General features: G+C 45.6%; 1 long non-coding RNA gene across 1 annotated transcript in view; it reads left to right on the forward strand.

Annotated features, from left to right (window-relative positions):
* The window catches only part of LOC111774217 (uncharacterized), a 119,553-nt gene extending 113,352 nt beyond the window's left edge, over nucleotides 1-6,201 (forward strand). The window contains exons 5-13 of the long non-coding RNA XR_011440774.1: nucleotides 263-363; nucleotides 531-615; nucleotides 1,166-1,327; nucleotides 2,176-2,271; nucleotides 2,372-2,522; nucleotides 3,500-3,552; nucleotides 3,857-4,014; nucleotides 4,877-5,041; nucleotides 5,867-6,201. This is a non-coding gene — a long non-coding RNA (uncharacterized lncRNA). The remainder of the gene's footprint in view (nucleotides 1-262; nucleotides 364-530; nucleotides 616-1,165; nucleotides 1,328-2,175; nucleotides 2,272-2,371; nucleotides 2,523-3,499; nucleotides 3,553-3,856; nucleotides 4,015-4,876; nucleotides 5,042-5,866) is intronic.
* Nucleotides 6,202-23,074: the final 16,873 nt, after the last annotated feature.

The following is a 23,074-nucleotide window of genomic DNA, read 5'->3' on the forward strand; positions in this document are numbered from 1 at the left end:
AATTGGAGTGGTCTCTTTGAAAGTGGGCAGCCTCTAGCTGACATCACCAAAACATCGGCGTCCTCAGTCATACATGGATTTTGCTAACAATGTGAATGAGCTTGGAAGCAGAGCCTTCCCCAGTCGAGCCTCCAGATGAGAGCACAGCCCAACCAACACCTTGACCACAGCCTTCTGAGACCATGAGGAGAGAACCCTGTTAAGGTGTGTCTGGACTCTGACCAACGGAAATTTGTAAAATAACAAATGCATGTTGTTTTAGGTCACTAAGTCTCTGATAATTGTTATGCAACAATAGACAGCCAATACCGTCCTCTTGGAGAGAAGTGAGGGGGACAGGAGTACATCGTGGAGGAAATAGAGGTAATATTTCTGTAGTTATTGTCTGTAGAAGGAAGTAGTTATTTTATGGACCTGAGCAGTGTAGGAAGAGGGAGAAAATGTCCTTCCTCTCATTACACACAGGGGTAGATCTCTATTGTCCCTCAAGCCATTCTGATTATTTCTTTTCTGAATTGGACTTCTCAAAGAAGAAGAAACAGAGTTTGATTGGATATCAGAGACAAGCCACATTGTTGTCTGCACCTTATACAGAGGTTCCATCAACTCCCATGGGTGAGAATCTATTCCTTCCTGGGTTTTGATTTTCCAACTCTTCCTTCTGTTCAATGAGATGTCCAACTATCTTTCCAATAAATCCTTCATCCTGGTTGTTAAAGAAAATTTTCTTAAGCTAGCCAGAGCTAATTGCTCTTGCTTGCAATCAAGAGAATTTTAAAACCTGGTATATTTTCCCACTTGTCTAATTGCCCCAAATTAACCCCCATCAAAATGCTTGTCCCCACTATTTCTCTTCTGGAATGAGAACTTCAGGCTCTTCCCTGGTCTCTTTGGTCCGTTAATCTTCCTCCCCTATTACTGCATCTGTTGCTGATGATCTCACAGAAAGCATTGACTGATCCTAACTTTCTAGCTGGAGGCTGCTGCCACTGATAACCCCAAAGCTGGCTTCAGGGGGAGGGACACCCATTCTTCCCTTGGCTCCTCCTTCTTAAACCTGAGGTTTAGCCTTTCCCAATTCCCATCAGCCCAACTGAGGTCAGGCTATGACTTTTAACAAACCTTTACTAAAGCCTTGAATATAACAGAAGTTCATTGCTTCTAGCGTTGGCTATCCTTGGAATCTGCAGGCATGAACTCCACTCGAGAGTCCTTTACTGGGCTAGATCTCTGCCCAGCTGCTGTTCCACTTCCATGTGGCAGGTGCCATGTCTCCCCCATCTCTCCTGATTCCAGACCAACTGACTCTGATTCCCCAAATCGTAAGGTAGGTATTTTCTCATCTTCCTCATTTTTTTTTTTTGTCCCAAGATTAACCTTACCCTAGGATGACTGATGGTGAAAATATCTATTACTTTCAGGGGAAACTTCAACTCCCTCTCAAGGTTGTATCTGTCTGCACAATCTCAAACACCAGTATAATGGTTCCGCAAGGCATTAACCAAAGTCTATCTTATTCAGTATTAGATAATGTCATATGCTGACATAAACTGTCTAGTCTAGGTTGTGCTGTGCCCGATATAGCCCAATTCTGTCCTTCACCTCAAAGTAAAAGCCTACATTTCCCTTCTTTCAGTCTCCAAACTTGATCTTTGGGGAGTAAATCACTGCATAACAAACAAGGACATGGATACATCTCTCAAAAACAAAGAGTAATTTTCAGGCATAGTTCTCCTAAAATTTAGATTTAGAAAAAGAGAAATTTTCCAATCAAATATGTAGAGAAATGGTCAGGATAAATTACTCTAAATGCATAATACTATACAGCTCAATTTGAAGCATCAAGATTTGCATTACCTCATAGCTCCCAGATCTTCCTCAAGAGTTTGAGTGTGTCCTTGCTTTCAATTTGCGTTGGTAAAATGCTTCTTTTGATGATGTTTTTCCAAATAAAAGAGTAGTTTCCCCCCAAAATTAATTCCACTCTGCAGTCGATCCCCTTTGACACGTGGTTGGCTATTTGGTAGAGTGGAGAGAACCTGCGATTGGATGTTAAAAGAATGAATTTCAGTCTTTTTCTTCCAGAGAGTGGTCATATTGCTTGAGGAGTCATTTAACCTTTCTAGAAATTTTGTTCTATCTATAAAAAGAGATGCATTATATGCTATCTTGTAGCCCTAAGGTCCTCTGCTTACCTAGGAGTCAGAAGACAGGATGTGACTGGGACTAGATACAAGAAAACCTAGCTGCTTCATTCCAAGCTGTGAAGGGGTAAGAATCAAGGCCTCTTATGCCAGGTGTTCTGCTGATGCTCATGGGTAGTAGATCTGCATGCGGACTGACATGCACCACTCATTGTAATGTTTGATAGGATGGGACCTGCCCTCATGCGTGGAGGTGCTGCCATTTCTCCTGTTCAGTCCAATGTCTCTGAATCATCCCTGTTCAGGCAGGGCTTTTCTGATTGGCAAAGAAAAGCTGCTGTGGAAGACTTGGCATCTTTGTGCCAATGTCAACCCTAGGTAAGCATCCTCCACCCCATTCCAACCCACCCAATTCTGTATCTGGATTATTTCTTTGCCAAATACTCTGTGTTAGATATGGGTTCTCTCTGCTCTTAGGGTTGTCTGGTTTTCCTATTTCCTTCCTGTGCCCAGGCCGTATTAGCTGGGCTGTGGCCCTTTTTCTCCTTTCTCCTTTATCTAGAACTCTCTGAACACTCTTGCCTGGCTCCTGGGGCCATTGCAGTCTGATCCAACCCTTCTACTTGCGGGCCCTGCTTTCCTAGCTGGCCCTTCTTTCTCTCCCTCCATTGTTTCCCAGGCAGCAACTCCCCACCTGGGGGCAGGGTCAACTGCATGGGGGCCAGAAACTCGGGGTCCAACATGAGCTACTGTCACTCAGGAGCCTGCTTCCCAGTTCTCCTGTCACAGACAGGGTCCCCTGGTGCCATGTTGGCACAGGCAGGCTTGCAAAGGCATGCACTCCCTACCTGCGTGTCCAGCTGTATTTGCCTGTACACATGATGTGGTGCCAGACAAGCAAGTTTGGAGCCACTTAGGGGAATGACTGGATTCTTCAGTGTGTTTGTTTTAGAGTCTATAGGGGACTTTGATATCAAATAGAGAGTTTTCACCCCAACCGCATGCCTTGGCATCTATCCAGGTCATTAAAAAAAACAGTAAATGAAAAAAATAAAATGGGGGCATTTAAGGGACGTCCTTACTATTTCCTTCTATTCTCCAGTTGTTAGACTTCCATAAGGAAGGTCGGAGTTGAATGCCTACTCTATGTCGAGTTCCTTACTACGTTATTCCTCACCTGACATTCCCTCTCACTTTATGGTAACTTCTTTCACCTGAGTTATTTCTAGACGCTTCAGCTTCATCTCAAACACCTCCCCTTTCCTTACTCTCCCAACAGTTGAGCATTTTCTAAATCTCATTTATTGTCTTCATACTATTCTTATAGGGTTGAAGTAATTATTTTCATTTTACAGAAGGAATGGAGCTCCAAGACACAGAAATCTTGTTGCGGTCACAGAGTTAGCAGGTGGGAGGGCAATGTTTTAACCTGGGTTTGCCTTACTCTGCAGTCCACGGCAATTCACTGATCAACAAACACTCAGTGTGCCTCTGAGCCTAGGATGGGGCTGGCTGCTAGAGCACAAGCCGTGGTCTTTATTCAAGGACCCTATAGTCTAGTGGGGCGGTGGGAAATATGTAAAAATAAAAATCAGCAAACAGTGGAGGGATAGCATGGTTCTACAGTGAGAGATCGGCTAACTGTTGGAGGAGAGTCTGGGAGAACTTTTCGGAGGAGGTGACTTTTGATTTGAATCTTGAGGGCTGCGTAGAAGTTTGCCAGTTAGACTACGAGGGAAAGGGAACTCCGGCAGAGGAACGCACACGAACCAAGGCATGCACACCAGAGGAGCATGTGAGGAAAACTGGAGCTCCTCTGTCTGGTGATGGCCCATGGGTGTCAGGACAGCTGCGGGAGATGATGGACCAGGTGAGATGTCTTAGCTTTTTCCTAAACCAAGAGGAAGCTTCTGAAGTTCAAACGGGAAAGAGGTACAATCATGAACGTGCCTTAAAAAAAAACTGGCAGGAGTGTGGAGAAGTGTGTGCAAGTGTAAGGGTGAGTGTGTGTTTGGGAGGAAACATCAAAGCCATGGAGACTAGGTATGAGGCTTTTCTGGTAGATTAGGGAAAAAGTGATAAGGGCCTGGGCTGAAGCAACAGCAGAGGTTATGGGGAGGGGGGTGGTGGGTAGGACCGATAATTGTGTTTACAACAGACCAGACGCAGGGATGAGTGAACTGGTCGGGGGAGGTGAGGAAAAGGGGTGTTTGGGTCAACAGTGAAGTTTCTAGTTAAATAACCTAGGTGAATGATGGCACCATTAACTGAGACGAGGAATGTGAGAGGAGACTAATGAGGTCCATTTTGGATGTCCTGATGGAGAGCAGCATGCAGGCGCTGGGGACGGCTGCTGCTGCTTTCTGAGCCTAACAAGCGGGAGGAAGGATAGAGTAGGGGCAGTGGTCAGAAAAGAAAGGGGGCGTCCCAGGACGCGGTCAGGGCCCGTGCTAATGTTCCTGGCCAGCAAGTCAAGATTTGGCTTAGAGAAGCCCCAGCACCATCTGCGAAACTAGTCTGCGTTCCCAGTTCTCTGGTCATGTTGAAGCCCCTCTCTGCTTGTCATGAGTCAGGCACTGACAGTCTCAATGGTGTTGGCGATTTATCAGTGAGTGGGAAAAGATAATTGACCATCATCTCACCTCACCTTGCCTCGCCTCAGCTGATGGAGAGAAATTTAACTGCTTCATTCCACTGTAATTTCACATAATTCTCCACCTATTTCTCCCTAGTTTTTACTTGGAAGTTTACACGTGTGATTAATGATTTGCTATCAAATATAAAAAGAAAGCTAAAATATCATTGGACAGTTTAACAGCCTTTAAAATATAATGGTCTCTCTGGCTGGACATCCACAGTAGCCGAAGAAGCCCGGAAGGTCAAGCTTTAATGAACTGGTGAGAATCAGAGAAGGAAAGTGAAAGTGATCAATGCTCAGAGCTGGCTCCACAGTCCACTGACCTTGGGGGAAGAAGAGACCTCAGGATTTATGGAGCCCCTCTAGGCCTGTTCATGGGACTGTCAGAAGCCACTGGGGAAGGCGATGGGTTGGACCGGGATGGGGAGTCAGCGGTCCTGGGCCATGAGGCTGCTTGCTCTTAGCCTGGCCCTTGTTTATATCCTCATGAGCACCCAGGCTTTGGGGTCTCAGCCCCTGAGCAGGACTCCCTGTAAACTTTTGCCTCAGGGATGACCTGATGACTTGCCTCTGACCCTGTCCAGAGAACTCAAATGCTCCCATTGCTATCATTCTTGTTTCCTGGGACCCTCTGACTTGCTTGCTGTATCCCTCTTGCTTCATTCTTAGAAGCTTTGTAGCCTTCTTTGCATGTAAACCTCTGAACTTATCTGTGTGACATGCCAGCAGAGGAGGGGAGGGGTTCTCATCCTCAGTGTGCCATGCATTCTTCCAGGCACTAACCTATACACTGTCTCATTTGATTCTTTCTCCAACCCTTGAGGTAGTTATTAGAATGCTCACTTATAGATGAGGAAACCGAGGTTGAGAAGATGCAGTAGGTAGCTGCAAAATGGCTCCTCAGGACCCCTGCTTCCTGGAATTCTTGTCCTTGTGTAATTCCCTCCCCTGGAGTGTGGGCTGGACCTAGTGACTTGTTTCTAACAAACAAAATATGGCAAAAGTGATAGGAGTCACTCTGAAATTAGGTTATAAAAAACCATAACTTCCATCTTTTTCTCTTGTTGGCTCGTTCCGATGAAAGCCTGCTACTGTGTTGTGAGCTGCCTTATGGAGAGGTTCACATGGCAAGGAACTGAGGGAGGCCTCCAGCCAACAGCCCAGGAGGAACTGCATGCTGTCAACAATCACGTGACTGAGCTTGGAAGTGTGCCCACCTTGGTCTAGGCTTGAGAGGTCTGCAGCTCCAGCTGACCCCTTGACTGCAGCCTGGGAGACCCTGAGCAGGGACCCAGCTAAGCTGCATCTGGATTTCTGACCCACAGAAACTGTAAGATAATAAATGTGTGTTGTTTTAAGCCGCTAAGTTTTCAAACATTTTGCCATGCAACAGTAGATCAATAAAACAGAATGGTTAAATAAGTTGTGCAAAACAAACATTTCATAAACGGCAGAGTTCAGACTCAAACTTGAGATCACTTGATTTTTAAAGTACCATGATCTTTCACGACACTATATTGGTTTTTTTTTTTTTAAAGATTTTATTTATTTCCTTTTTCTCCCCAAAGCCCCCAGGTACATAGCTGTGTATTCTTAGTTGTGGGTCCTTCTAGTTGTGGTATGTGGGACGCCGCCTCAGCGTGGCTCGATGATTGGTGCCATGTCCGTGCCCAGGATTCGAACTGACAAAACACTGGGCTGTCCGCAGTGGAGCGCGCGAACTTAACCACTCAGCCACGGGGCCAGCCCCACACTATATTGGTTTTTAAGAAAAAGACTGACATGTGCCTGCAGCTCCAGGAGGAGCTTTAGGATACAGAGGTAAATGAAGTCTGTGGGGTGGTGGTCTCCTGAGATAGGCAGAGGGCCAGGCTCTCCTGGAGACAGCGTGCATTCTCTCTGTACCTTCTGCTGGGCCTTCCGGTGGAGCTGCAGTGTGACTGCCCTTCCCCCGAAAGCTCTTTCCCATTAGACAGATTGCACCTAGGAACATCTGCCCAGAAGCACTCCAGTTGATTTAAGCATCTTTGCTTTTAATTTTTGGTACCTTTCAGAGAGAAAGAGAAAAATAAGGTTAGTTTCCTGAAGTGTAATTGTTTCGGGCAGTTATTTATTAATGAAAAGGAACAACATGTCAACAAGCCCCAGGTTTGGCTGTAGAACTAATGTCTGCCAAGGGGCAGGTGATAGCAAAGGTAAGCCCGCTGTCAGTCTGCATTTGTCCAGCGCCATGATCACCTATTAATTACCTGTGCTCCAGGCCCTGGCTGGGGACAGTCTTTGCTTCTTTGCCACCAAGGCTTCCTGAGCTCTGAGGGGCAGGAGAAGCACCCTCTCTGACGTGGTCCTCCTTACGGAGTTTTATGGTCCTTGGAGCGTTCTCCAAGGTTCTGAAGACTCACCCTCTGCCTGAGCCCCAGGATGGTGAAGGGATAAGGTGACAGCTTCCTTTGTTGAAGATGTGGGGTGTAGAATTTTGACCTGAGCTGTCATTGAGTTGTGTGAATGTGTTGTATTTGGAGTCAGTGAGATTACGGAAACTCGCTTTGTTTCCTTCTGCATCAAACGGGGAATTACAGACCATTACCTCACAGGATTGATCGAAGGATCAAATGCGCTAATGTATGTGGAAACGTGTGCAATACAAAGCACTCTACAAATTGTGTGTGTTCCTGTGAGTTTGGTCAAGTTGGAGTTACCTCTATGTTCTAGAAAACCACATAACTATTTAGAAAGAAACTACAGATATGTTTTAAAACCCTAGGTTTCCAGGCATTCCATGTAAGGGAGTTTTCCTCAAATGCCTCATAGTGCCTCATGTGAAACATGGAAATAATCCATTTATGCCCCCTTCTAAGCACAGTAGATACTGCCCACTTAATTTGTGACTTTGGACAAGCAAGAACCTTTCTGGGCCTCGCATCTCTTTTTATGAGGTTGAATCAGATAATCTCCAAGGTCCCTTCCTGCTCTAACATTATGTGCTTGTGCCACCCTATGGAAGACCCTGTTGATTAGTTAAATTAGCCATTTCCAACTCCCTTCTCTCTTGACCTCCTCCTACTACTGACAATTAAAAAAGAAAGCTATATACTTACTTTCTCAGGTCCCCAAACAATATGAGTAGCCATGTGACCAATTCTGGACAGGGGCTTCTGGGCAATTTTTTTTTTTTTTACTTTCCAAGATAAAATGGACAGATAAAGCTTATGGTGTCCCTTCTTTCTTCTTCCTATCTTGAGTGAAGAGTTGTTAGCCGTTTTATGGTAGTGAGGTGGTGAGAGGTAAATTAAGTCACAGAGATAAAAGGGGAAATGGAGAGTATTGGCCAGTTAGGATTGCCTGTTTGGCAGGTGGCCAGGAAGCTTTAGAGTAAGAAAGCTTACTAGAACTCAGAAAACCATTTATTTCTTCACTGTACAGTCATGAAACATCAGCACAGTGTGAAGGGGCTGAGGGGACTAAGAAGGCTGAGAGGGTTAATTCAGAGCCAGCAGCAAATATTTGGTGTGTGCCCATACTTTGCCTACCAAGTTGGTTCATGTTGTAGATATAAAATAAGTGCAATTCAATTCAATTCAACTTGACCCAACAAACGTTATCTAGTGTGCTTCTTCCCAGCATGATAAATATATAAAGATAAATAAATGATGCTCTCTCTCCGAGTGTTCACAAATGGAATGGACAACAGCGTGAACACCACACTAAAACACTATAAAATACTTGCTGGAATATAGACATGAATGAAAGGCAGTGGACCCAACCAGAGGGTCACTTTATCATGACCATTCCAGAGCCTGACAGAACAGAAAAGAGATTTATATCATGATGCCATCAAACTCTCTGGGATGAAGAAACTGATAGACCAGACAATCCAGGGTGGTAAATAAGGGAAGTTCAGACAACACTATGGAAGTTAAGAGAAGAAAAGTCAACCAGAACTGGGCCTCCTCAAAGGAGACTTTTTGGGGTGGTGCACCTTGTGCTGGGACTTGGAAGACGGTACCTGAAAGAAAAAAATTGAGCCAAGTTAAGGAGGTGGAAACATGTATGATGTATTTGGAAGCCTTGCCTAGTACGTGGAGGGCCCCTGGGCAACCTCTTTTCTACTTCTCTTCAAGCTCTCAGTCACTGAGTTCTGAAGAGTTTTCTTAAATGGTCCTAAGCTGAGGTATTGTTCTCGACCTTTGAGCAAAGGAGCCCATCCTTTGTTTTCATTCCTAGGAGAGAGGGAGGGTGATCAGAGCCCCTGATGAGAGGCTTGAATCCTGGAGGTGGTTGGTGGCCCTCTTTAACCCTGGTCTCAAATCTTGAAAGCACTTAAAAGGCTGAGTCTTACCCCCCACCTCTCACAACTCTAGAAGGATAGATTAAAAACCAGAAAGTTAAGAATTTTGCCAAATAAGAGAAGAATGTCTGCGTCATTCAATATGGCAATCCAACTCTAAAGAATTGTTCAAAATTCAATGTTCATATCTTCTTCTATGTTATCTCTAGATTTCTCCTTTTAGGGCATTTCAAGATATTGAAAGCTCATGAAAAGTTCCAGATAAAGATGCAGGATGCTCAAGAATCAATAACATTTACTGAGTACTTACTAAGTACTAGGCACTGTTCTAAATGCTTTTCATGCATAACTCTCTTAACAGGGAGAAGGAGCTGTTGCCAGGACTGCTGAGCTCCCATTGACTGTAGCATAGACATAGTGGGCTGGCAAAATGCAAGAAGCTATCTGTGCAAACACAATTCTTAATATGGTCAAGAAGAGATATGACCATTGGGCCCCTTTCAATGACTTTATTTGTTCTGCCCAACCTCCCATTCCTGCCTCTGTAACCATTTTGGCATTCTTTCACATATTAGCCAAAGCTTTCCTGTCCCCACTAACTCCATGTAGGCTGCAGCCTGACAAACTATTACTCATACCTATTTCCTGATAAACTATTACTCACACCTATTTCCTGGAAAGCTTCTCCATGGGCGAGTGGCACTGCTCACTAAGTTTCTGAGCAGAGCTGTCAGTGGGGCCAAGGTATGGCACAGGGAAGAAGCTCACTGACAGGTGCAGGATGGGAGCTCTCCAGAACAATGCCTGATTATCATGATGGCAAGTTGGAAAAATGATAACCTCTCTCTGCCTAAAGAGAAACCTCTGCGTGTCACCACCAATCATGCAAACTAGACTCTTAAAATGAGATTAGGCTGAAACACAACCAATCCACGCTGCAGTCTCAGTTGCTCTATGACTTCATTTAAAGTGCCAGTGCCAGCAGGAAGAAAGAAGAAATCAATACTACATTTTCTTCGTCATCAATTTTGCTTTTTGCTAAATGAAAATGCTTTTATTCCCTCCCTTGTTCCCTTCCCCATCGAAGATGTTTCTTCTCCCCATGTTACTATCTTTACCCCCATCCTGTTGTGTCAGTTGCACTCCTGCAAAGAGCTCTATGTAGGGCAGCGCTGTAAGTATGCCTCTTTGTACTAAGCACTTAAAAATATTGCAGAGAATGTCGTATCAATTCACCAAAGATTTGCAAATACAACACGCCTTGCTCTGCAGGCCTCTTGCTGCTGCAACAGGGCCCTAACCATGGTCTTGTCTTGGAACTATTGGCTGCTCCAGCTTTTATAGATGGAGAGTCGATAGCACAGTGACTCCAAATAACTCTTGAGGCCCGAGGGGCACATCCTAACTAAATGCCCTGTGCCAGGCTGGAGCAGCATATCCTGTAGAAGGGATCTGATAGGCAAAGCGGGCCTGTCTTGAACTCATTCATGGGCTTTGGTTACAGAAGCAGCAAAGGCACCTCATTAGAAGATGTTCTCAGCTGTTCAGTTACAGAGGATCTCAGAAGGTTTTGCCGAATAATACAGTGGCCCAGCGTCCAAAGCAGTCCCTCGGTAGTGACCTTTAAGAGCACTCAATGAGCTCCCGTTTATACTGGCTCCAAGATGGTCCCAATCCAGGACTTTACCCACTTGCCAATATTTGGAAAGAAAGAAAGAAAATTTGCAATAGAGGAAGAAAAAAAATACAGTTCCATGGGCTGGAAATTCATTTCCTGAGGAGCAGGAGCACATCGCGTGCTCTCTGGGACTCATCGAGCTCCAGGAAGCTCGACCAGTCACTTAATAAGTCATTGAGGACGTGTGGTTTAATTAACTCGCCCAAAATTCCTCCTTTCCCTTTCTCACTTTTGCTATTAATATTTTTCGATATCTGATAATGCAGTGTAGTTAATTCTTTCTGGCTTTATAATGAACACTGCCATAATGAAAAAGGTTAGCAGTGCTTCAGGCAGCTTTTAATTATCCAGCCGAGCAGGTAAAAGCACTTTATTCTTCTCTTTTTTTTCCCCTTACTTAGCAATTAATGGAGGAGCTCAGTGGCACTTACTGTACCTTTTTTGTTTTCTAATGGATGATGCTGCACGGAGCAGGAAGGCCTTACTGTACCCCTGTTACTACCAAGCGCAAACCTGGGAGGCTGCATCGCTGCCTTTCAGGCCTCTGGCTTGTGGGGCGGAAGTGCTTCTGTGGCTGGCTGAAGGTTTATCTAATTAAAAAGCTGAGTTACCTAGAGTTGCTGTTACCAATTCCCAGTCTTGCATTTTTCTGTCTTTGCATCTGTGCCCAGAGACTCCCCCAAAATGTTTTTATAGCCCAGCTGGCCTTGCTTTATGGCAGACTTTTTCCTGGCTCTGTTTAATTGGGCCATCTTCCTTCTGTTCCCCACGCCGACAGCAGCCTTGGGATTGTTCTCCTTACTTTACAGACAGGGAAACTGAGGCCCAGAGAGGTGGTCCGCCTGGCCGAAAGCCCTCCTTCACTTCCGATGATGCGGTCTCTGGATATGAAGAGAGAGGTCATTAGCTAATTGGAACACTATCTTACAGGAGGGAGGAATCTACTCATTATGTGAATCACTTCCAAGGCTACTAATTGATAAAGTCACAGGGAGCAGATTTTTATTGTGGGTGGAATTATTTGCGTGATTCCTCTTCATTTTGCAAGTATAAAAGAAAAAATCGTTCAGGGAGTGTATAACACATTTTTCTGCGGATGATCAAAGCTGACTGTCCCTCAGACTCCATACGCAGATCTCCATAGAGGGGCCGGACCAATTTTTATAAAATCCCAGGGTCTTCTGAGAAGGCTGGGATAGAGACCCCATGCTGTCTAAGATTTGAAGTTGGGATGGTCTTGAATTGTACGGAATGGTCCTGGGCAAAGTCTGCCTGAGGGAAGGGACACTGAAAGCATAAGAAGGAAACACACCAGGGAGGAAGGGCAGCCGGAGCCAGCGATCTGGGCTTGACCTCAAACTTTTGGGATCCTAGAGCAGACGAGTAGTTAGATTTGCCTGGTGATGGGTACTGGGAATTATGACGGGCATCTGAGAATAAACTAAGAGAGACCACTGGTAGGGCAGGAGCTCTTCTGAAGATGGCCTATGATGTGACACTCATCACTCAGAGACACTTGTCTAAATGTCTCTGTCCTCCAATATCCCCTTCTTGATAAGCTTCAAGAAAAGGGGAGATAAAAAGCAAATTTTGTTTCATCATTTGTGCCAAACATTTGATACATTCTCTCCCCACCACAGACCAGGTTCTGGAGCTTTTGGTCAGATAAAGGTCTCACTAATGTTTGCGGCAATAGGACTCTGGCATTGAACTTAGCAGATCCTGAGTACATCTTGTGAAGTTTTGGTTGCTTGTGGTCTCTATAATGTGATCTTTCTTACGTTGAGGCTCAAATAATTAGTACTTTTATTGCCAGTGCAAACCTAGTAGCAAAAGCGTTATTGGACATGGAAACTTGCCTGCAGGAGCATCAAGAAATGCCTGGGGCTCTGATCTACCAGGGTCAACAGCCACTTGAGTTTTAGGGAGCATTTTAGAATACTACCTTGTGGCCCAGAGCTGGTACCACTGTGATCTCAGGTCTGTGGGACTGTGCAAGACTAGTCTTCAACGGTGACCCCCTGTGGCAGCCACCACCATAATGAGGCTGGTGGAGAGATCTCACATTCCAGTTCTCCACCCGGCATTCGGGAGCAGGACTGGCCCCACGGGCCGAGTGTCTCAGAGGTTCTTGGGCATCTGAGGGAGGGGTAGGAACTTGAGGGGATGTACTGGTTTTTCTATTAAGTGCTCAAGTTGGTGAAGTCCGTCAAAGCAGTTACTTTACATTTGAAAAGCACTTTGAAGTTTTCAAAACGATATCATAGCCATTATCACACCTGATTCAAATAACACTTTCAAGTGTCAGTCAAGAAAATTCTCCCCATTTTATGGATGAAAAAGTCGAAGCAACAGAGGTCACCTCCCTCTTTAAGGCAGTGTTTCTCAACTAGAGATGGTTGTGCCCTCGGGATATTTAGAAATATCTGGAGACATTTTTGTTGTCATCACTGGGTGGCAGGGGGGACGCAGTGCTACTGGCATCTAGTGGGTAGAGGCAAGAGATGCTGCTAAACATCCTACAATGCACAAGACAGCCCCCCCGACCCAAGACAAAGAATTATGTGGCCTAGAATGTTGATAGCAGGGAGGTTGAGAAACCCTGATCTAAGGGCAGACAGCTAACTGGTGGAAGAGCTGGTGATTTTTAAAATTGATGTCACGCTGCTATTCATGATAACATCTGCCATTTGTTGACTATTTACTGAGTACTGTTCTAAATGCTTCACACCCATCAATTCAATCCTCAAAACAATGCTGAGTGGCAGGGATTATTACTCCACTTTGAAATGAAAAAACTGAGACTCAGAGAGGTCAGTTAAGTTGTCAGAATTAGTGATAGAACCTGCGTCATCTCACTCCTGGACCTCTCCTATTTTCACGCTCTGCGTGGCTCCCTGCAACATAACATAGACAGGGAACTCTCCGCTCAGCCTCACCAGCACCCAGCACAGAGCGAGTGTTCCTTACTGGCTTTAAGATGGACTGATTAATTTTTAGATGGTCATAAGCTCAGGTTCTAGGATCATCACAGAAAGTGAGTTTCAAGAACACTGTCTCCTCCTTGTTCTCTCCAGGGTGCAAATTCAAGATTCAGGGAGCCCAACGGCCTCAATAATTTCTATTCAGTGACATGTGCTCCTTCTCCCATCTTATACCTGTGGCACAATCTCTAACGCACACACATCAGTCATTCACTTATTCATACACTCACTCAAAAATATTTGTCAAGGGTTGAAGATATGAAGAGGAAAGAAAGATATACAGTCTCTATTTCCAAGTTACTAATAGGGTATTGGGTTGGACAAGCTTAAAAAAAATCATTATATTACAATGTGCTCAGTGCAGTGATGTGGTCAAGCTCTCATAGGAGTACAGAAAAGGGGGTGCTGGGAGTCATGTGAGGTTCCTAGGAGATGCTAACTGACTGGAGTCTCAAAGACTGAGATGGAATTAGCCAAATGGAGAAGGGAAGAGGGGCTGACATGAAAATAGAGTCTCAAAGGGCTAGAGCTTCACGGTGAAGGTACACTGGCTGAAAATGCGAGCAGTCTGTGATATTGGAGAGCAAAGCACAAAGCAGGGAGATGAAGATAGAGAAGTAGGTGAAGCCCGAAAGGGGAGTTTATAAATGCCAAGGAGACATTGTGGAGAATGAGTTTTAATTTTCAGGCTACAACCCTTAGGGAGAGCCACCTTGTATTTTAGATTAGACTGTGCTTAAATCCTTGTAGAAGACAGACTCGAGGGACATGAGGCGGGGAGAACAGCTGGGAGGCTGTTGCAGGAGTCCAGGCCAACAGCTAAACTAGGGTTGGAGAAGGAGAGGATGGGTTAAAAATATTTTGGAGGTAAAGTCAGCAGAATTAGGTCTCGATTTGGAAAGTAAAGGGGAACGATAAGTTATGTTTGGACCTATTGCATGAGCTATCTGTGGGACATCCAGGTAGATCTCTTTGTCCAGCAGACCACTAGATCTACAAATCTGAACTCACAGGGAGAGAGATGGGCTGGAGATACACATGTGGGCCTCATCAGCAGAACAAGGGGAACCAGTTGAGCAAGGTGGCCCAAGTATGCTCCCCAATTCAATGATCTGTGACCAAAGTGCTGGGCAGATGTACAAACACGGCTGTTGGGAGCCCACCCATATAGAAGGCAGGAGGGCATTTAAAGAAGTCATTGCAAGCTGAATAAACAACCCCAAATAAGGCAACTGCAGCTTGATAACCCAGCTTGATATTCCTACTCTGGATAAACACTGTGTAGAGGCTCAGTGGGGAGCTGCCTTTTCTCCTCCTGTTATGAAGAGAATGGCTGTTCTTTGGGACACAAGGTCAACTGTTCACCAACTCTGCAGTCTTCACTGGCTTAGACTCAGATTATTCTTAATCTGAATATTCACTGCAGAGCTGTGAACCATGGGACACCCTATCTGGGATCTAGGCTCCTGTCCCAGGCCTGAAGTTCACTGGATTTCCTATATCATTCCTCTTTCTACTGTGTCATGGTCCTTCCTAAACAGCATGATATGTACACGTATGCAGTCACTTGCTCACACATGGTCGTGAACATGCAGACACACACATCGTTCTCCTCTCCTTGGTGCATGCACATGCTTTGAGTTGGAAAAACATGTCCTTCCAGATTAACACCCGGCACCTGGTATGAAAGAAATCCAGTCTCAGTAATTATTCTAGGACCCTGCAGCAGCTTTCTTCTGACCGGTGTTGAAGGCTGGTGCCAGTCACCATAACTAGGTGTGAATTAACGCAACAGCATCCGTGCTGCAGAGTCTCCTGGGCTTGTGTTTGAAACACAGGGCTGTGTTTTAAAGCCGTGGATAAAGTTCATTAATAGGTGCGAGCACAGTTCTCAAAGGGCAGTTCTGCCATATTTCCAGTCACTGTTCAGAATTCTCATTAGCCAATTACCCTACTCCCGTCCTTTCAGCTCCTGTGGTAATGTGTATTTTAAAGCCCCTGATAAGACACAGCATGTTTTAAATATACCTTAATGTATTGGAAATGCATGAGCCCCCTTCGGGTTTATATATCTTAACCACTGGCCAATTTTGCAAAGTTATAAATAAATGTTACAGGCATCAGCTGCAGTAGTCGAAATCAGCTGGGGATATTTAAAAGCCAGTCTAAAGTCTAACTTACCTCTAAATCTGAGATATAAAGCATGGTGAGCAAAGCAGGTAGGAATATGCAGATGATTTCCTGGTAATAAAATCAACAACCTTGACACATGAAGTGAGATTGAGTGGGAATAGGGTTGGTGGGGGCAGCAGCTTGGTTGGACTAACAAGTATTTATGTGCAAATGACTGTGCTGGGCATTGTGGGGATACAAAATGAAGAAAACCATGGTTCTGGCTGTCAAAGGGTTTATAAACATGGACACAGTGATGAGACAAGGACACAGGTAATAATCAGAGAGGTCGAGGTGAGTGCCATCGCAGAAGGGCAAAAAATAATGGGGACCAAATTGGGAGGGTTCAGAAAAGATTTCTTTGAAGAGGTGGCAATTGAGATGGACTTTAAAAAATGGGTCAGATTTCATAGGCAGAGACTGGAAACTTAAAGTAGTGGGAGGAAGAGCATGTACAAAAGCTGGGACATGGTGAAACATGGGACATTTCAAGGGATGGCAGACGGTTCAGTTGGGTGGGAGTATTGGGTGCATGTCGGGTAGCAATAGAAGATAGTCTGGATGGGTGGGTAGGGGTTAAATCGTATAAGGCCTTGAATGCTAAGGTAAGGAGTTTTAAACAAATTCAGTAGGAAATGGAGAGATAATTTAAAACTTTTAAGCAGAGGAAGAAGTAAGAGTTACATTTCAGAAGGACTAATTTGGCAGCAGAGTATGAAAAGGACAAGAGTGGGCATATAACAGGAATTGAGAAGACTAGTTGGGGAGCTATGGAAATAAAACACAAGAGAGAGAGAGAGAGAAGGAAGATCTAAACTAGGGTTCAAGAAGTGGAACTGCAGAGGAAAAAGTGCCTCTGAGAGATATTAGGAAGGAAGATGAACACACAGAACCACAGGCATCAGACTTGATAGGATATGTGTGTATTGGGGGCCACTAATGAAGATGGAGTGTTAAAGATGGCGCCAAGTGTTATTAGCCTCAGTGATCGGTACCATGGGTTGAGCCTTAACAGAGCAGTAAGAAGGCTGCCACAGAGATATACTGACTTGGGATGGAGGATGGGTGTGGAGGATGAGTGAAAAGTTCCAGGAGATATTCCAGTGATGAAAGGCCTGGAACTCCAGCAAGAGCCTGAATCTAGAGATAGATATTTTTGAGACCGAAGTGTAGATGAGACCAATAAGGGAGAGAGGGTAAAGCAAAATGAGAAGACAGCCAAGGACCACTCCGGAGACGCCATTATTTAGTAGGTCCCTTGTCTTTATGCCTCTTTGCAGCTCCTGGAATAAATGGTAATCTCTTGACCAGCATTGGGGATATCTAGTGACTTTCAAGATCTGATTTTGCCATTGTCATTCCTTTGCAGGACAGGAGAAGATATGAAATAAGGGAGCCAGAGTCTGCAGGGAGGTTAGACAAGTTCCAGAAGGGGAGCACCAGGATGCTGGGGATGGGGTAGGCAGGGTAGCATTGGAGAGGGAGACGGATTAAGCAGCATTTCTCTCTGAGAAGTCTTTTGTGGGGTCCTGGGAGTCAGTCTAAAGATATTCCCTACCCCCAGGGGAGGAGAGCCATGTATTAGTTGTCATGGCATGTGAAAGAAGATTCGCGAAGAATGGTTAGCCAGTCAGGGTTCAATCAAAGAAGCAGACCATTAGGAGTTTGTGTGTGTGTACCTATATGTATACATATAGGTACACACATGCCTATGTACATATATACACATATATATGCAGATATATTTATGTCTACACACTTATCTATCTACCTACCTATTTACCTAAGTGATTTGCTACAGGAATTGGACCGTACGCAATTGTGGGAAGTGCTTATACAGTCTTTGTAAGGCTGCTATCTTTCATCTGATTCTGGAACCTAAAGTCCACAGGGAGGCAGTCATGAAAGGAAGAAAGATGTAAAGCAGGGAGAGCAAGGACAAACTGAACCCCCAAGAAGAGGTGGAACCCAGGAGAGTGACTGGATTCTCTGCTAGTTCTTACTGCCTCCAATTGTGACAAAATAAGTACCCTGCAGAGAAGGTAGCACCTTTCATCATGGAGTAAAGGTGCACCGGCCCAGGAGTTGGAGAAGCTGAAGGAGGATCCAAGGGAGGGTGGAGCAGTCACGTGACAACTGGTGCAGCATCACACAGAGGCGAAAGCAGATAAGCGACAACGTGTGTGAGCTAAAACAGCTCCCGCACCAACCTTCTGAAGGTAAAAAACACAGTGGCTGCTGCTTCTCTTCCACCCTCCAGTTTTCGCAGGAAAATATCTCTTGTGGTGCTTCCTAACCAGAAACATACAGGGAGGGAGTTCTGGGAAATGTAGTTCACTTGGCCTGGCTGATTTGACACTTACGCAGCCACCACAGCCAAGGGAGAAGGGGAGGGAGGAACAGAGAAAGAGGAAGAGGAGCGGGATAGGAGATGAGGAGACAATCTGGTTTCTCCAATCCACCAGACTGTCAGACTCTGGAGTCTGACTAGAGGCTCCCTGAGGTCAGGGTTTACATCATATTTATCTTGTTCTCTTCCACAGCATCTGAGAATAGGCTACTGAGTACCTGGTCATCTTCAAGCACTATTTTATATGCGTATGTAGTTTATTTAGCATTCAGCATAAACCCAAAGAGAGAGTATTATTATTCCCATTTTACAGATAGGGAAACCACGGCTTTGGGAGGTAAGTAGTGGGTTCAAGGTCACATAGCGAGAAAGCGACAGAGCCTGTATTTGAACCCCAGCTGTTTGGACTCCAAAGTGTGTGCTTTGAACCGTGACTAGATCTAAAGCATCCTGAGTTCCCAGCAGAGTGCCTGACATGCAGTAGGCTTTCAATAAACCATAATTAAATAAATGGGTGGATTTATGGATGAGTGATGGATGTGGACAAATGGCAGATGGACGGATAAATGGCAGAACTAAAGTATCCAGGAGAAACGGAGAGTTAAGGTAAGACAGAGGGTGAGGGGAGGAGATGAGTGGCACTTAGGAAAGCCAAGTTGCCTCTGTGGTGTGCTCATCTTTGATTGGGTAGGGAGAGAATCAAAGCGAAAGCCAGACAACTGCTGAGCCCAGCTTTCCTTTTGCCACTGAATTAATCCACAGGCTTTTCCGTGAAAAACTGTGCTTCCAATGGATCATCATTTGTTTTACTTACTGGGGCCCGTGTAAGCAGTGAACCAAGGATCAGCTGTCTGATTCCTAAATCTGCCTTCACAAGCAACTTGCTTGTGGACTTGAACATCTAATTCTCCATCTGCCCCATGCAATGACGAGGCTTGCCAAGCCATTTTGCAGGGCGTTGTTCTTTACCCTGAGCTTGAGGTCTGGCCTGAGGGAAATTAGCCCATCTCTTTGCTTCTCAGTTACCTCAGAATGATTAGCTGTGGATGTAGGAGTTGTGCCCCTTAGAAATAGGAGTAGACCCTGGGCCTTCTTGATTGTTTCTGGAAACGTGTTCAATGTGTTGGATGCAGGCCTTACCAGAGCCTTTCCTTGGCAGCTTGGCCCTCCTGGTGGGGGAGGTGGTTCCTCAGAGTGGGAGGTAGTCTCAGAGAAAGTTGGTCTGCTTTCTCTCAAAGCTTCCTGTGTATGGGAAACGAACAGCTCCCATCCACACCCTCCCTCCTCCTTGGCAGGCCACTCCTTGCCCTCTCTGTGAGCTTCTAGGAGGCTGTGACATTATCCTCTAACTCCCAGAAGAGGCTCTGGACCACAATTGTGAGTCCTGAAAACGATGAATATGCAGACGGGGAGAGTGTGCCAGACAGGGGAGCCGCTGGGCTAGTGTGATTGGCTGCCCTGGGCCAGCCGTGTAGGGCAGGGTGAATCAGGGCTGGGCTGGGGTGAGTGGGGATTTTCTCAGTATCTGAGCACCCTTGGAGAGGTGCCCAGCACAGGCAGGCCCATTTGCCATCCTTAGGAGCAAGGTGCTGTCATTTGCATGTCTACATTTTCCAGAGCTGTGGACTCCAGAGTCTTGGAAATCTCCCTGGCAGCTAAGCATTCCACTGGCCACAATTAACCTGTTCAATATTAGGTCAGCAACTTTGCAGAGAATGTTTGCGGATGGGATTCTACTGGGTGTACTGGTACTATCGACTCTGGTCCTCAGAAATCCTGATGCGTCCCTAGTGGCAGAAGAAAGCTAGGAGCAAATTCTGCCTGCATCACAGAATCCTTAGGCTGAGTATGACATTTAGAGGTCACCTGGTCCATCCATTTGCCTGCAGGTGAGCCTGGACATAAACCAGCCTAGACAGATGAGAATCTGTTCTCTCTCTCTGCCTTCAAAAACCTTTGCTCACAGAAGGACATTTCACGTATACCCTGAGTATCCAATATTCCTCAACCCTGAGACAGTTCTTCTTAGAGCTCGTCTATATTCCTCTTGCTCCAACGGTTCTTTGATTTGTATCTCAGTGGAGATGGGGGAAGAACCCACCACATGTATGTGGTGGGGTGCTGGAGCTTGCTTGTATGGGCTTCTCGAGAGTCAAGTGTGCGCATGTCTTCCGACTTTCAGTTCACTGACATCACATCGGTAGCTTGCAATCAGCCATGATATGAGTATTTACACCATGGAAATTGGCAAACACTGCAAATCAGGGCTTTTTTTCCTTCCCAGACAACCACTTGCTCAACATTAACCAGCACACAGCTGGTCGTGTACAGCAAATACTCCTTCACAGAACTTGGGTAACAATTATTCTCTGTACACTTCACGTTAGTGCCTTCAGGTGAAGCTCACTCACTGGCAGGACTGTAATTTCCCAGAGAGCAGAGGCTGTGACTTGCATTCCCCCATCGCACAGGACTTGTTAGACAGCAGCTGCATGTTGACTGTATGCCAAAGGAATGAAGAACGCGTACCAAATCATCAGGCTGAATGACTCCAGGTTTTCATCGTCTGAGTCCTAATGCAATCCCACTGTTGGAGTCAGGTTTGCCAAACAAGAGATATGTTTATCTGAGTTTATCTGAGTTGACTTCAGAGATGTACAATTCAATTCAAGGAGGATTTATGAAACGTGTACTCGATGTTCACCCTGTTCTAGGCTCTGGAGCCTGGGACAAGGGGATGTTTATGAACGGCAATAGCCTATTACTTCTATTCTCAAAAAGCTTACAATTTGATTTGGAAGATGTGCATACAAGCAGAGAGTTAGAGATCAATAGGAATATTCTTGAAGTCTTGTGCTTGAGGGATTTTGAGTGGTCATAAAACATAGTGGTAAGAACATTGGGCATCAGGGTCAGATTTCCTGCATTCAAACTCCGGACCACCACTTGGTAGCTACGCAGCCTTGGAAGAGTTGCTTAACATCCCTACCCTGCCCCACCCCAACTCAGAATCCTCACTCTGAGGGTATAATGAAATCTGTCCCATGGAGTAGTTATCAGAGTCAGTGTATTCCTGTTTATAAAGCAGTTAGCACCTTGCCTGGGATACAGCAAGTGTAAAATATATAGCAGGTATTATTTTCATCATCTAGTTTAATGGCCTCTTTTTAATAGTGAATAAACTGAGGCCCACAAGTGGGGAAATGACTCTTCACCAATTAGTGGCAGGCCTGGGATTAGCAGCAGTAACTAATTTTGTTGGGGTAGGGGAAGGTACGTGCTGCGGTAACAAATACATCCCCAAATCTCAGTGCCTTGACGCAATACATGTCGTTGACTGTTTATGCAAAGTTGGATGCAGCTCAGGGGACCCTGCTCCATTCGGTAGCTGTGGCTTCTGGAGCCCATGGTCTCCAAGGCCAACACAGCGGGGGCCGATCGAGGTGGAGGAGGTGAGCCAGCTCCTAACTGCCTGGGCCAGGCCATGGGTCAGAACTAGCCACATTGCCCCACCCAAGAGCAGATGAGAGGGTAGGTTGGCACGGGGTTATTTGGTGACCACTCTGTGAGCCACACTAATAACACAGAAGATACCGCAAGGCCAGGGCGGCGTATGATTTCAGTGCTTAATAGCAGGACAGATAACGATGGGTGACAGTCTGTGATTAAGTGGCCTGGTGAGGTGTATATTCAAGTCCTGCAGGAGACTAGAGAGGGGCAGACAAGAAAAGACAAAAGGGCTCAATGATATTGTTGAAGGAATAGTACTCGCTCAGGACCTGGGACTACAGAGAGACGGGGTGAATCCAGACATGTGGACAGAAGGGGGTGCCCCCTTATAGCATGTGGACAAAGGAGGGAGCCGCCTGCGGTGGTAGTCCTGACCATCCCCAACCAGCATCACCAGGAGCCAGGGTGGAGGCAGAAGGAAGACACCACTGTGGTCAATGGCAAGTCCCCAAAGCTCAGGGTCCTTCTCCTGCCTCTCTGTCTTGCACTCATCCGGAGAAATTTCCACGGAGCTCAGCTTCCTTCATACACCCTGAAATAAATGCTTCCTGCTGAAGTATGGTGTGGTAGAAGGAGGACTGGATGTGGAATCAATAAATGCAGGTTTGCTGTTCCCACTTTTGCCCCTGGCTCCTGTGTGACTTTGAGGCACCTCTCCACCTCTCGGAGCTGCAGTCCTCATTGGTGACATGACGAGTTCCCTCTTTACAGATCTGATTTTCTAGGGCTCTAAGCCTCTCATAGCCATCATTTATAGAATTTATTTGGGGTAGAATCTTAGGAGGGTTAGTCTGGGACTCTCCTCTGGAGAAAGATTCAGGGGCGGAGAGAATTGACCGGGAATATAGCAGCTTAGAGGGTGAGCAGGATGGAACATGGCATATGCAAATCTTTGGTGAGGAGCCAAGCCTACATCAGAACGGAGACGGGATAAAGAGACAGCCCTGGAAGCTGGGCCCAGCCTCATAAATCTCAGCACTGACATATCAATCAGTCAGTTCAATCAGTTGCAACGCTTTTTTTTTTTCTTTGGAAATAAATAAAGATGAAGGCAAGAGATACCACCCAAAGAGGAAACCCCAGAGCAGCTTGGAGAGTCACTGCCACTGAATCCTGGAGCTGGACTCTGATTAATGGAGAAGCCTGCGTTTGATAAATCAGGTACCTCGACTCAGTGGGTTTAGGCTCTTGTTTCCTAAACGGCAGCTTAATGCCGTTCGCTCATTCATAGGTAGGATGCCGCGTCAGAAAGTCAGTATATAAATCTGTTATTTACAAGGGGCTCCATGTTTATTTTTTAAGAAACAAAT

Source organism: Equus caballus, chromosome 7 (assembly GCF_041296265.1).
Source record: "Equus caballus isolate H_3958 breed thoroughbred chromosome 7, TB-T2T, whole genome shotgun sequence".
Taxonomy (NCBI): domain Eukaryota; kingdom Metazoa; phylum Chordata; class Mammalia; order Perissodactyla; family Equidae; genus Equus; species Equus caballus.